The sequence below is a fragment of the Carcharodon carcharias genome, chromosome 2, assembly GCF_017639515.1.
Source record: "Carcharodon carcharias isolate sCarCar2 chromosome 2, sCarCar2.pri, whole genome shotgun sequence".
NCBI classification, from domain to species: Eukaryota; Metazoa; Chordata; class Chondrichthyes; order Lamniformes; family Lamnidae; genus Carcharodon; species Carcharodon carcharias.
In genome coordinates this window covers 75,101,571-75,113,615 of record NC_054468.1, presented here as the reverse complement: position 1 = coordinate 75,113,615, position 12,045 = coordinate 75,101,571, and the positions used below count along the sequence as shown (strand labels likewise).

The window sequence follows — 12,045 nt, the reverse complement described above, 5'->3', positions numbered from 1 at the left end:
GTCACCTCAAAGGAAGAGATGCAATTCAAAAGACTGAACTTTAATCTCCTGTGGTTGCGGAGACAATGGAGACTGATTACCATCTTAGCAGGAACTATCTCTTGAGTTATATCTCAAATGTGGAAATGACCTGAATTGAAAGAAAGCAGATTCTGGGCGAAAGACATGTTTGTTTTTCCTTTCCAGGAATACACAAGAAAAGGACTTAAAAAGCCAGCTGCAAACCTGATTGGTGTGCTCTAGTTCTGGTGTGCTGAAAAGGTCACAGCAGAAGAACATTGACTAGGCACCCTTGCAGTTTGCTGGTAAAGATCTTCTTTCCCTCTCCTTTGCTGGAGGCAAGCCACAAGTCAGCAAAGCAACAATCAAAAAGTAAACAGAAATCACCCAACTTAATGTTTCACCATCTACTCTTCACGAACAAGCCAAAGATTGATTTGTATTTTTTTTATCTTTTATTTTTGGGCTCAACTTCTCATTTCTAATCTGTGTGTATTTGTGTTGCATTTTAATTATTTTTTTCTCGGTTTTTTAGTAACTAAGAAACTTAGTCTTTCTTTGACTCAAGAAAGCCTGGTTAAATTGGCTCCTTCTAAAACATAAATACATTTTGGACTGGGAAAAGGTATCCACGAGAGAAGGGATCCTTTTTAAATTAATCTTGTTGTGACCAACCAAGGGGGTTGGATAAAGAAAAGGAGCCAGTTCATCCTCCTCCACCTTAGAGCATAACAAAATTGGGGGTTCCATTCGGGAAGTTACCAATTTGGGCATCTCATCCTGGATCATAACAAATTAGGGGACTTTGCCTGGGGACCGGTCATCATTACAACTGCAACGGCAAGCAATGGCCTGACTATGGATGTATTGCAGGGCGGAATTTTCTGCATCCGCTGGCATCGGGTGTGATCGGTGGTGTGAGCAGACAATATGGTGTGATCAGGTTTACAACAGCGGGAAACCAGTTCGCAATCATCCGCTCAGCCCGCCAACAGCGGGTTGCATTTCCTGCCATCTGACATCAGGAACCTCATTGTCATACATCGGCATTCATTATCAGGCCAGCTCACCAGAATCCCCCCCTACCACTGCGGGATCGTCCATCCACGTCGACAGGAAAGCACACCAATGTGTTTCACAACAGCATATAAAAGATGTGCACTTGGCGGCCTGCACTTTGAGGGGAACTCAGAGGTGAGTACACAGTTGTGCAGCGCTTACCGAGTCGCCTGTTGGACATCAAGCTTCAGGGGTGTTGGGGTTCAGAGCAGCCTGCTGTTGAGGAGACTGGTGGGGGCGGGGGGTATTTGGCAGTGGTGGTTAAAGGCAGCCGTTGAATATAGCGCACAAGCAGTCGGGGTGTGGGGTAGGGTGGGTGAGGGAAGTGGCCGCGCATTCGGGAAACCTGTATAAAGTGACCATTCTTCTGCAACTGAAACAGTTCAGGCACAGCCACATTGATATGATTGGGTTTGGGCTTCTCGTTTATCTGCCCATTTAAGCAACACAGAGGCATCAAAGTGCCACTAATTGCTCCAGAGCTTCCTGCCCCCACCCCAGCACAGACTACAAATTCATGAGCATTTTAGTGGACTGCAGAACAGTTGGGCAATTGGGCATGTTGTATAATCTCCTCACTAAAGCTGGCCATGGAGCAATCACTGCTGGAGGCACTCACAGCCCCTTGCAATGTCAGCATCCCAGTTTGGACCAGTCTCCCGCATGCAGCGCACTGATCTCTGGCCGTTCAAGTGGTGGCCAGCGCTCTCCAGGATGCATTAAGGGACCATCATGCTTTAGCAGGACAGGTTCTTAGTACACTGATGCTAACCACATGTCTTTCGCTTTCATCCTGAATGAGGACTATATCAGGATCATGGAGCCTGGTGAACTAGTTGTGTGCCTGATGGCCTACAGAGAGCGAAGACGACAGAGGAGAGAGCTCCTGGCTGCACAGAGGCAGGAGCAGCACCCTCAGGAAGAAGCGGTGGCTGGGGCTCCCACACACACTGCCCAAGAGCCACAGTGAGCCATCGTGGGCCAGCACCTAGCAATACCCAGGGTTTATAGACGCCGTCTTTCATTCCTGTAGATGATCAAGAACCAGTCATGGGCTAAGTGCTGGTAAATGGTATTGGGTAGGTAGGCCAGGTGTTTCTCACGTGTTGGTGCAGACTCGATGGGCTGAAGGGCCTCTTCTGCACTGTGATTCTGTGATCAGTGTCGCCAAAGAATTGGGAATTGGTTGGTCATATCTGCCAGCTCTTGCAGGATTTGGCGCCATGGGGACATGGAGGGCATCCACTGCCAGTGGCCGTGAAAGTGACAGCAGTGCTCAATTTCTATGCCAGTGGCTCCTTTCAGGGCTCCACAGGTGACCTCTGTGGGATATCACAATCCGCCACCCACAAATGCACCCATGAGGTCACAGATGACATCTTTGCAAGAGCACACAACTTTATGTATTTCACCCGGGACCAGGACAGCTGGATGCAAGAACGGTTGGATTCACCCAGATCTCGGGATTCCCACAGGTGCAGGATGTGACTGACTGCACTCATGTGGTGCTCAGATCTCCATCACAACACATGTTGGACTTCATCAACCGCAAGGGCTTCCACTCACTGAATGTGCAGCTGTTATGCAACCACCAGAGACGCATCCTGCAGGTGTGCGCAAGATTTCCAGGGATTGTGCTCGATGCCTACGTCCCCAGTCGCTCGCAGATCCCTGCAGTCTTCCAGGGTCCATAGAAGCTGCAGGGTTGGCTCCTTGGGGACAAGGGCTACCCACAGAGGACGTGGCTGATGAGACCCATGCAGCGGCCTCAGACTGCAGCAGAGCGACGGTCTAATGAGGCTCATGCTGCAACTCGCAACTTGGTGGAACAAACCATCGGGATGCTGAAGATGAGGCTCCGGTGCCTGGACTGGTCTGGTGGAGCCCTGCAATACAGTCCACAGAGGGTGTCACGCATCATCATCGTCTGCTGCACCCTTTATAACCTGGCGCTCCAACGGAGAGAAGAACTGGCTGAGGAGGAGATGGAGGAGCTGCATGTCTCCTCTGATGAGGATGAGGCTGAAGAGGTGTCCGGAGGCAACAATGACGGGGATGAGGCTCTCGCAATGGCCAGATGAGGCAGTCGCACTTGGGAGGCTAGATATGTAGAGGATGATGACGACATGCACTGGGGTGACCCCATAGTTCCTCACATTGTATCTATGAACGTTTGACTCCAGCCTGGCTGATGGTAGCGCACATGCCCTCTGTGAAAATGCTCCTGTCATGGAGACACAATGGAACCCCTAATGGTCATTTGATTGCAGGATGATGATGTTGACATACACTCCACGGATCTTCACATAGCCTCTGAGAATGTCTGACTCCTGTCTGGCCGAGGGCAGATCACTTGTGCTCTGTGATCAGGGTCATATCATAGAGACACAGTGATGAAATTTTAGAAACATTTGCTCCTTTATCTGCCTTCAACACCTGAGCCCTTCAGGAGCCGGGGCACAGAATTCTTGGTCACAGGTGCTGAAGAGATGGGGGCCAGCCCCCTCCTTAAATGTGCTGAGAGCACACAGATAGAATGACGGAACTCTGTGACGCGTGCCCATGACATTCTGGCAGCAATAACCAGGCATCAGTAATGTTTCCAGGGAGTGTGCGGCTGAACTATCAATTTGGTCTAAAGGCTGCACTATGCACAGGGAAGAGGCCCTGGACTGAGATACCTGCCTTTATCTTGTGCAGAAAGATTTCACATCTGAATGACACGAACATTGCTCATCAGAACAAGGAGCCATAGGCAGGGACATCTTCTAGGGAGCATTGACAAGTGATTAACACTCATGCCCAGGCTGTGTAACTAATTCTCCTTAACTTTCTTAACCCTGCCGCTACGTCTTGGTGCTCCCCGGACATCCACAGCGGAGGTGGAGGCAGCCTGTTGACTGTGGCACCCTGTCTGTGATGACTTTGGCGGGCATCCTCTGGTGGGGGGGGGGGCAGAGACTTGGAGGGCCTTGTCCTGCTTTCGGGGTTCTGCTGTGTAACAGTTGCATCCTCCTCGTCTTGTGGAGCTGGAGCTGCTGAGGTCACAGGAAGAGGGGAGCCAGATGGGCCGGACACTCTCAGAGTCACCTAGATGGATGGGCCCGGAGTGTGCACCTGCCGAACTTCCTCCCTGTGGGTGCCCGAGGCCCCTGGGCTGACTCCCTGAGGAGCAGGGGTAGCTGGAGTGAGATCAAGCTGCCTGGCACCCCTCTCACGTACACACAGTTGGATGCTGACTATGGCATCAGTGGAGTTGAGCCCGTGCAGCAGTGCAGGAGCGACTTCCTGGACCTAGGCCTCCATGGCAGCTGCTGTCCTGCCAGTGTTGACCTCAGTGCGTTGGCATGCCAGCGCTATCACCTCAGACTGAAGATGGAAGGACTCTTCCATTGTACCTTGCACTCTGAGGAGTGCAGTGGACATCCCTTCCCAATGTTCCCGAGCTTGCCTTTGCAGCTCCAGCTACTGTGACATGACCGGGTCCAGAGGCTCATTGTCTGACTCGGACTCAGGAAATTCTGGCCTCCAGCAGTCCTCTGAGTGCTGGACACCTGAGAAGTGCCAGGATCGGACGGTGCAATGTGCTCACCAAATTGTGATCCTAAGGCTATTCTAAAGCTAATCCCACTGAGATGTGTGTCTCTGCGCATGTGGAGGGCGTGGGTGAGCGCTGTGATGGGACTTCAAGGAAGGTGCCTCCAGATTCCTCTTCAGAGGTTTCTTCGGGGCTTGAGTTGAGGCCCTGGGTCATGGACTCCGGCTGTTTGGCAGATGTGCCAAAAGAAATCAAGGAGAGATAATTAGTGCATGGCAGTGGCCTGTGAAACAGCATGGCTGTTGGATGGATGTTGCAGTGCTGGATCCTCACTGTGTAGAACACCACCAACCTCACCATCAGCACAGGACCGATCCCGGTCATGGTCGACCAGCTAGATGGCTCTGTTTTCAAAGTCCATTAGGACCTTGATTTCAGACATTCCTCCACCGGTCTGTGACCTCTCCTTCTTGTCATGTGCCAGCTTGTCCTTCATGAACAGAGATGGAGAGAGTGTAAGCACTTTGCCTGCCAGGCCAGATGATAAGTATGCCTGGCACGTGTGGGTGGCCATGGACGGGATGAGGACAATGACAGCAAGTATGAGAGGTTGAATGATGATGTACCTTACATCGGCAGTGAGTGAGGGCCCTGTGGATGTGTGCTGGGTTTGTGAGTGTGTGAGTTGAGAGTGATGAGAAGAGTGACTTACCCTGGTGGAACGGAGGAGATCCTTCATCCTTTTGTGGCACTGGGTGGCTGTCCTGTTTTGAAGGGCGCTGGTGTTGACCACTGCTGCCACTGCCTCCCAGGCCGGGTTACGGCTGTTGCTGTCCATCCTGTGGCTAGAGCGGGGGTAGGGGACATCCTGGCAGGCCTCCACGGCATCCAAAAGGTGTTTGAGGGATTCCTCGCTGAACCTGGGGGCTGCAGTCTTCACCTTCAGGGCCATGTCTTCCATGCAGCTGTGGTGGCCTGGAAGCACTGAGATGTGTGCTTGTGGCTGGACTTTAAATGTGATGCCCGGCGTGATACAGCAGCGGGGTGATGGCGAGCAGGCAAATGAGCCCCTACCCACCATTGAAACGCTGTGCTTCCCAGGAGTGCATAAATAATGTGGCGGATTTGGGACAATACGACATGAAAACCTACCATCACGACACTTAGTGCAAACCTGGGATGATTCCGCCTGCAGGTTGTATCTTATCCGGAAACGAGCAAAAGGCAATGCAGGAGGCGCCTTCATATGTCAGAAACACAGAAAAATAGAAGCAGGAGTAGGTCATTCAGCCCTTCAAGCCTGCTCCACCATTCAATTTGATCATGACTGACCCTCTATCTCAACACCATACTCCCGCTCTCTCCCCATACCCCTTGATGCCTTTTAGAGTCTAGAAATCTATTTCCTTCTTGAGCATGTTCAGTGACTTGGCCTTCACACCCCTCTGTGGTGGAGAATTCCACATGTTCACCACCCTCTGAGTGAAGAAGTTTCTCCTCATCTCAGTGCTAAATGGTTCACCCCGTATCCTGAGACTGTGACCCCTTGTTTTAGACTCCCCAGCCAGAGGGAACTTCATCCCTGCATCCAGTCTGTCCAACCCTGTCAGAATTTTATGTTTCAATGAAATCCCCTCTCATTCTTTTAAACTCCAGTGAATACAGGCCTAGTGGGCCCAATCTCTCCTCATACAACAATCCTGCCACCCCAGAAATCAGTCTGGTGAACCTTTTGCTGCATTCCTTCAATGGCAAGTGTACCCTTTCTTAGGTAAGGAGACCAAAACTGCATGCAATACTCCAGGTGTGGTCTCACCAAGGTCCTGTATAGCTGCAGTAAGACATCCTTGCTCCTGTACTCCAAGTCCTGTCGCAATGAAGGCCAACATACCATTTGCCTTCTTAACTGCTGGCTGCAGCTGCATGCTTGCTTTCAGTGATTGAGGTACAAGGACGCCCAGGTCAATTTGCACATAAGATTTCCCACTCTATCACTATTTAAATAATAATCTGCCATACAGATTTTCCTACCAAAGTGGATAAATTCACACTTGTACTGCATCTGCCATGTATTGCCCACTCACTCAACTTGTCAAAATCGCTTTGAAGCCTCTTAACATCTTCCTTACCACTCTCATTCCCACCAACATCCTCCTTACCACTCACATTCCCACCTAGTTTTGTGTCATCAGCAAACTTGGAAATATTACATTTGGTTCTCTCATCCAAATCATTGATATATATTGTGAATAGCTGGGGCCCAAGCACTGATCCCTGCAGTACCCCACTAGTCACTGCCTGGCATTTTGAAAAAGACCCATGTATTCCTATTCTCTGTCTCCTGTTCTGCTAATCAATTCTCAATCCATGCCAATATACTACCTCCAATCTCATGTGCTTTAATTTTGCACACTAACTTCTTATTTGGGACTTTGTCAAAAGATTTCTGAAAATCCAAATACACCACATCCACTGCTTCTCCCTTATCTATTCTGCTAGTTATGTCCTCAAAAAAAAACTCCAGTATGTTTGTCAAACATGATTTCTCTTTCATAAATCCATATTGACTTGTCTAACCATGTCTAATCCCATTGATATTTTCTAAGTGTCCTGTTAGCACATCCCAGGATGTGGTTGCTTACGTCTGGCAGCTTCGCCAGTACGAGCTGCAGCTGCAAGGACTCGGGAGGGGTAATGTGGAGCTCCTGGACTGCATTGAGTAATTGACTGTCGAATGCCATTTATACATGGCACCCAGACCTTCGACCCCATGAGGTAACAGTGTGGCTGGTGACTTCCTCCCTGTCCCCATCACGAGATCTGTCGAGTTCCTCACGAATGCATAATTAATGAGCTGAACAGTGGAAGGTCATGCGTGTTCAGCCGCCCAGCAGAACCCATGCCGACTTTCCCACCCGCCACCGGGCTTAGACGCCAGAATAGAAGATTCCACCCTATGTGTTGAGAATGGATTCCCATGCATATGTGTCAGCATACATATACGGAGCTCTCTTATAGCCCCTGAGAGTGCAGTTGCAGCAAAACAGTGTGGATCAGATGTTGCTGGCTGCAGATCAATTCTTCAGCTACTAATTTTGAACCAGTAGCAATCTCAATCATTGATTTACTAGTTAAGGGCTTAATGTTCTGTTACAGTTAATAATAAAATAAGCATCAAATCATTACCATTTTAATGTGGACAAGTGGGCTAATGGAATTATTTTCTGTGTAGATCTGGTATTCTCCATTTATAGAGTAATTGTTTCCTTTCATTTATATTCAAGGTGAACATTATGGCAGTGCTGGCAGCATCTCTGCAGCTGCATCCTATTCACCTGTACAAAAGATTTATGCTAAACATCCGATACATAATATGCACATACTTGAATAAGGAAACAATTTTAAGATTATTAATTTCATTTTCTTAGCATGTCCATAAAATTATTCATTATATAATCTGATGTTACGAAGAGGAGAGAGACAGGCAAACTAAAGTTCTTTGTTCACCAACCTCCATAAGCAAAAGGTATTTTGAATTATTTTTTAAATATGCTGTGGCGTGTTTCCCCAAACCTTTTATTGATGTTATCCAAGTTATTTACTGATAACTTGTAGTAAACTCATGTTTCAATTAACTTAGGTTAGTTTATTTCACATTCAAAACTTGGGGAGGAGTTTTCACAACTTCCCACTCCACGACGCACGCACGCACGTGCACACACACACACACACACACACACAGTGAAGCGGGGGATGGAAAAAAGAGTTTTACAGCTATGGATAGTAACAGCACAAGAATCACAGAAATGAATGTTAGTTCATGTGATAGTCCAGAGTCAGAGTCTTATGAGGAGTTCTTTCATGTAGGAGCTCGAGTTCAGCTGGCTGAAGACTGGAGTTGCAGATTTCTCTTTACAGTTAGTGCTGATACTGCAAGATGATGTTGCTATACAGAGACTGGGTCAGTTCTGCAGGTGATATTTGGAAATGTTCCAGCAGAGACAAGCTTCGAGGTACAGGCTGTTGTTCAGAATTGAGTCCTGCTTCTTGGGGCTGCATCTTACGGTTGGCAAGCGGGAGGCGGGGCCCGCTTGCTGATGCGGGGTGACGTTGGGCAGGCATCCTGCCGACTTGTCAATGGCCTAGTAAGGCCATTAAAAAAGTAATTGAAATCATTAATGGACCTGCACGGGCGGGATAAGGTTTCATGAGGGATTTAAAAATTTCAGAATATTTTAAAATAAAAGTTATGGACATGTCCCAACTCATGTGACAGTGTCACATGAGGGGACGTGGCAGCGAAATATTTTTCTCATCTTTATTAAATGTTTTTTAAATCTGAGCCGATCTTCCTGAGGCAGCACTTTGCCTTGGGGAGATCTGTGCGCTCTTTCGCATGCCCCCGACTCAGGGAATCCCCCCCACCTCCCGCTCGCACAGGAAGCACATAGCGCTTCCTGACGAATGTCACACTGGGCGGGCCTTAATTGGCCCGCCCATGTAAAATGGCATTGTACCTCCGATTGGGGGCGCCAATTGGGAGCCCACCTGCTCCCGCTCATTCCCCGCCCCCCCCAATGCGGAGGAAAATGTTGCCCTTGGTGTTCAGCGGTTGGCTATTAAACAGCAGACTGGCTGTGAGGCCAAAGATGCAATGTTAAAACTGCCCAAAAAACCAGAGGCTTGGGTCATGTGACATGGCCCATTAATGGGTTAATTGCAGTTTAACAATCAGTTTCTGTGCTTCTGGCCAGCATCCATTCTTTCCCCTTAGGAAAGAGACGAGGTTGCTGTTAGCACCTCTTCCAACTTAAGTTTTGATCTCTCTCTTTTGCGAATGTTCAGGCTGGAGAGCCAGTTCATCTGCACTTCCTCTGCTTTCATTGATTACAGGGGATTTGTACAATGAAGTGTGAGATTCCACAGTCTGAGAGAGGAATTATTTTGTTCTTCTAGCTCCTGGTGGTAGCTTTCAGAACAAAGGGCCAATTCTGTGGTTATGTGACTTGTAGCAGCCATCTTTTTTGGTTCAGCAGAAGATCCATTTTGTATAACCGGCAAAAGAATAAAGTTTTGGATTTCTTTTGATGTCATATTGATCTAACACTGAACATAATAGAGCATGAATAATTTAAGGGTAGTCATATTGTTTTGCAGAACTTGCTAAGCTTTCAGTGCAAGTCCAGTTTTTCTGACTCTATCAGTATTGTCATATCACAATCCCCTGCGCTATGGTCTCATATGTAAACTCTTCAAATAGTTGCTTGGTAGTACAGAACTGAGCATTGCTGAAAAAAGAGACATGTCAGAGCTTTTCATCTTGCACTCATCAGGATACTTCATAGGAATACCAATAAAGGGGAGAACAGCAATTTATACTGTATGACAACAGTTAAATGTCAAACATTGCACCTGTTTCAGCTAAACAAAATAAGTGACAGCCATTCAATGACTCATTCCTCAGGGCAATGTCTTGACCAATGAGGGTCATGCTGCCTGGTTTAAATTTCAAACAGTGCTTGGCTGTTAACTGTTAATCACCATCACTGGTGCATTCTCCATGGCAACGCCACTACAATTCAGAACCCAATTGCCAAACAATCAGCACTCTCGTCTCATACAGTATATATCGTTTTTTTTTCTTTTATTGGTATCCTTGCAAAGTACAAGATGAAAAGCTTTGACATGTCTCTTTTTTCACCAGTAAACTCTTACAAGTTCATCAATATGCTTAGATCTTTGATTGTATCTGTACCTCCTCATTTAAAAAATGATTATAATAATCAATTTTTAATTTAATTGTGCAACTTTCTTACCCAGGGCTAGGAAACCCCATGTGTTCCTAGCATCCCATCATCCACACTGGAGCAGGGAGTCACATCTAAGTTTGGACTGATTTCAAAGGCTAGGTTTCTTGCCAATCAAATGATGGTTTATTGAGATAAAAGCAAAAAACTGCGGATGCTGGAAATCCAAAATAAAAATACCTCGAAAAACTCAGCAGGTCTGACAGCATCTGTGGAGAGGAACACAGTTAACGTTTCGAGTCCGTATGACCCTTCAACAGAACTAAGGAAAAATAGAAAAGAGGTGAAATATAAGCTGTTTTAAGGGGGTGGGGGGGGTGGGTAGAATTGGATAAAGGGCCAATGATAGGTGGAGATAGCCAAAAGATGTCATAGACAAAAGGACAAAGAGGTGTTGAAGGTGGTAATATTATCTAAGGAATGTACTAATTAAGGATAAAAAGCAGGACAAGCAAGGTACAGATAGCCCTAGTGGGGTTGGGGTGGGGTGAAGGGAAGGGATCAAAATAGGCTAAAAAGGTTGTTTTATATCTACCTTTTAGCCTATTTCGATCCCTTCCCTTCACCCCACCCCCACTAGGGCTATCTGTACCTTGCTCGTCCTGCTTTCTACCCTTAATTAGCACATTCCTTAGGTAATTTCAACACCTCTGTGTCCTTTTGTCTATGACATCTTTTGGCTATCTCCACCTATCTTTGGCCCTCTATCCAGTTCTACCCCACCCCCTTAAACCAGTTTATATTTAACCTCTTTTCTATTTTTCCTTAGTTCTGTTGAAAAGTCATACGGACTCGAAACTTTAACTGTGTTCCTCTCCGCAGATGCTGCCAGACCTGCTGAGTTTTCCCTGGTATTTTTTTTTTGTGGTTTATTGAGCTTTGATTTCAGTAACCTAGCACACTTATTGGAGTAGTCAGAGGACTGATTTCCTCCAATTACCAAAGTTGAGTGAATTTGAAATGGGTTTGCTGATCAGTTTGCAGGCTTAATGCATTGCTCCAGGTCCCTCGTGAATGATTTCATCAGCAGCTCAAGGAGTTTAATGTCACTAAAATATGTTACTCTTGGTGGGAAGTTTTATGTTGTAATTTGAACATTTTATATTACGAATAGCAATAAATCTTACAGCAATTGATGTAATTGTAGTTGAACTCAAATAAGTTAGTCAATCGCTTTTCAATTTCAAGGTCTGAAATTTTTTGTAGATTTTTTACTTAAATGCTTGTGAGTCACAGTGATTATTTAAGTAATGTAACTTTCAGTGTGTTTCAATTTCTTGTGTACTGTGAGCATCAGGAAATTAAAAAATGTCTCAAGTGGATTGTCAGTGTTGGCAATGCTGAGATAAGAACAGCTCTCTGTCATCTGCAGCTGAAAGCAGGAAATATTGTGCATTCAATACTTCTTGACACATCTGACAGCTACAGTGAGCCCACCCTCTCATCAGTTGCATGAAACATGACAATCAGGACATGTATTTGACAATGTAATAACTCATTACACATGTTCTGTTGCAAACACGTTATTGGGTGTGTTTTTAATTGTGACTTTGGATGACCCAGAAACAATGGAACAGAAGTTGGGTGGTCACTACAAAGGTAGGTGTCCCGCTCCACTTGATTACAGTCCAGGCAGTGAAG

General features: G+C 46.7%; 1 protein-coding gene across 20 annotated transcripts in view; it reads left to right on the top strand.

Annotated features, from left to right (window-relative positions):
• Window positions 1–12,045, top strand: part of LOC121275080 (beta-galactoside alpha-2,6-sialyltransferase 1-like) — a 169,185-nt gene that overhangs the window by 147,059 nt on the left and 10,081 nt on the right. The window lies entirely within an intron of this gene.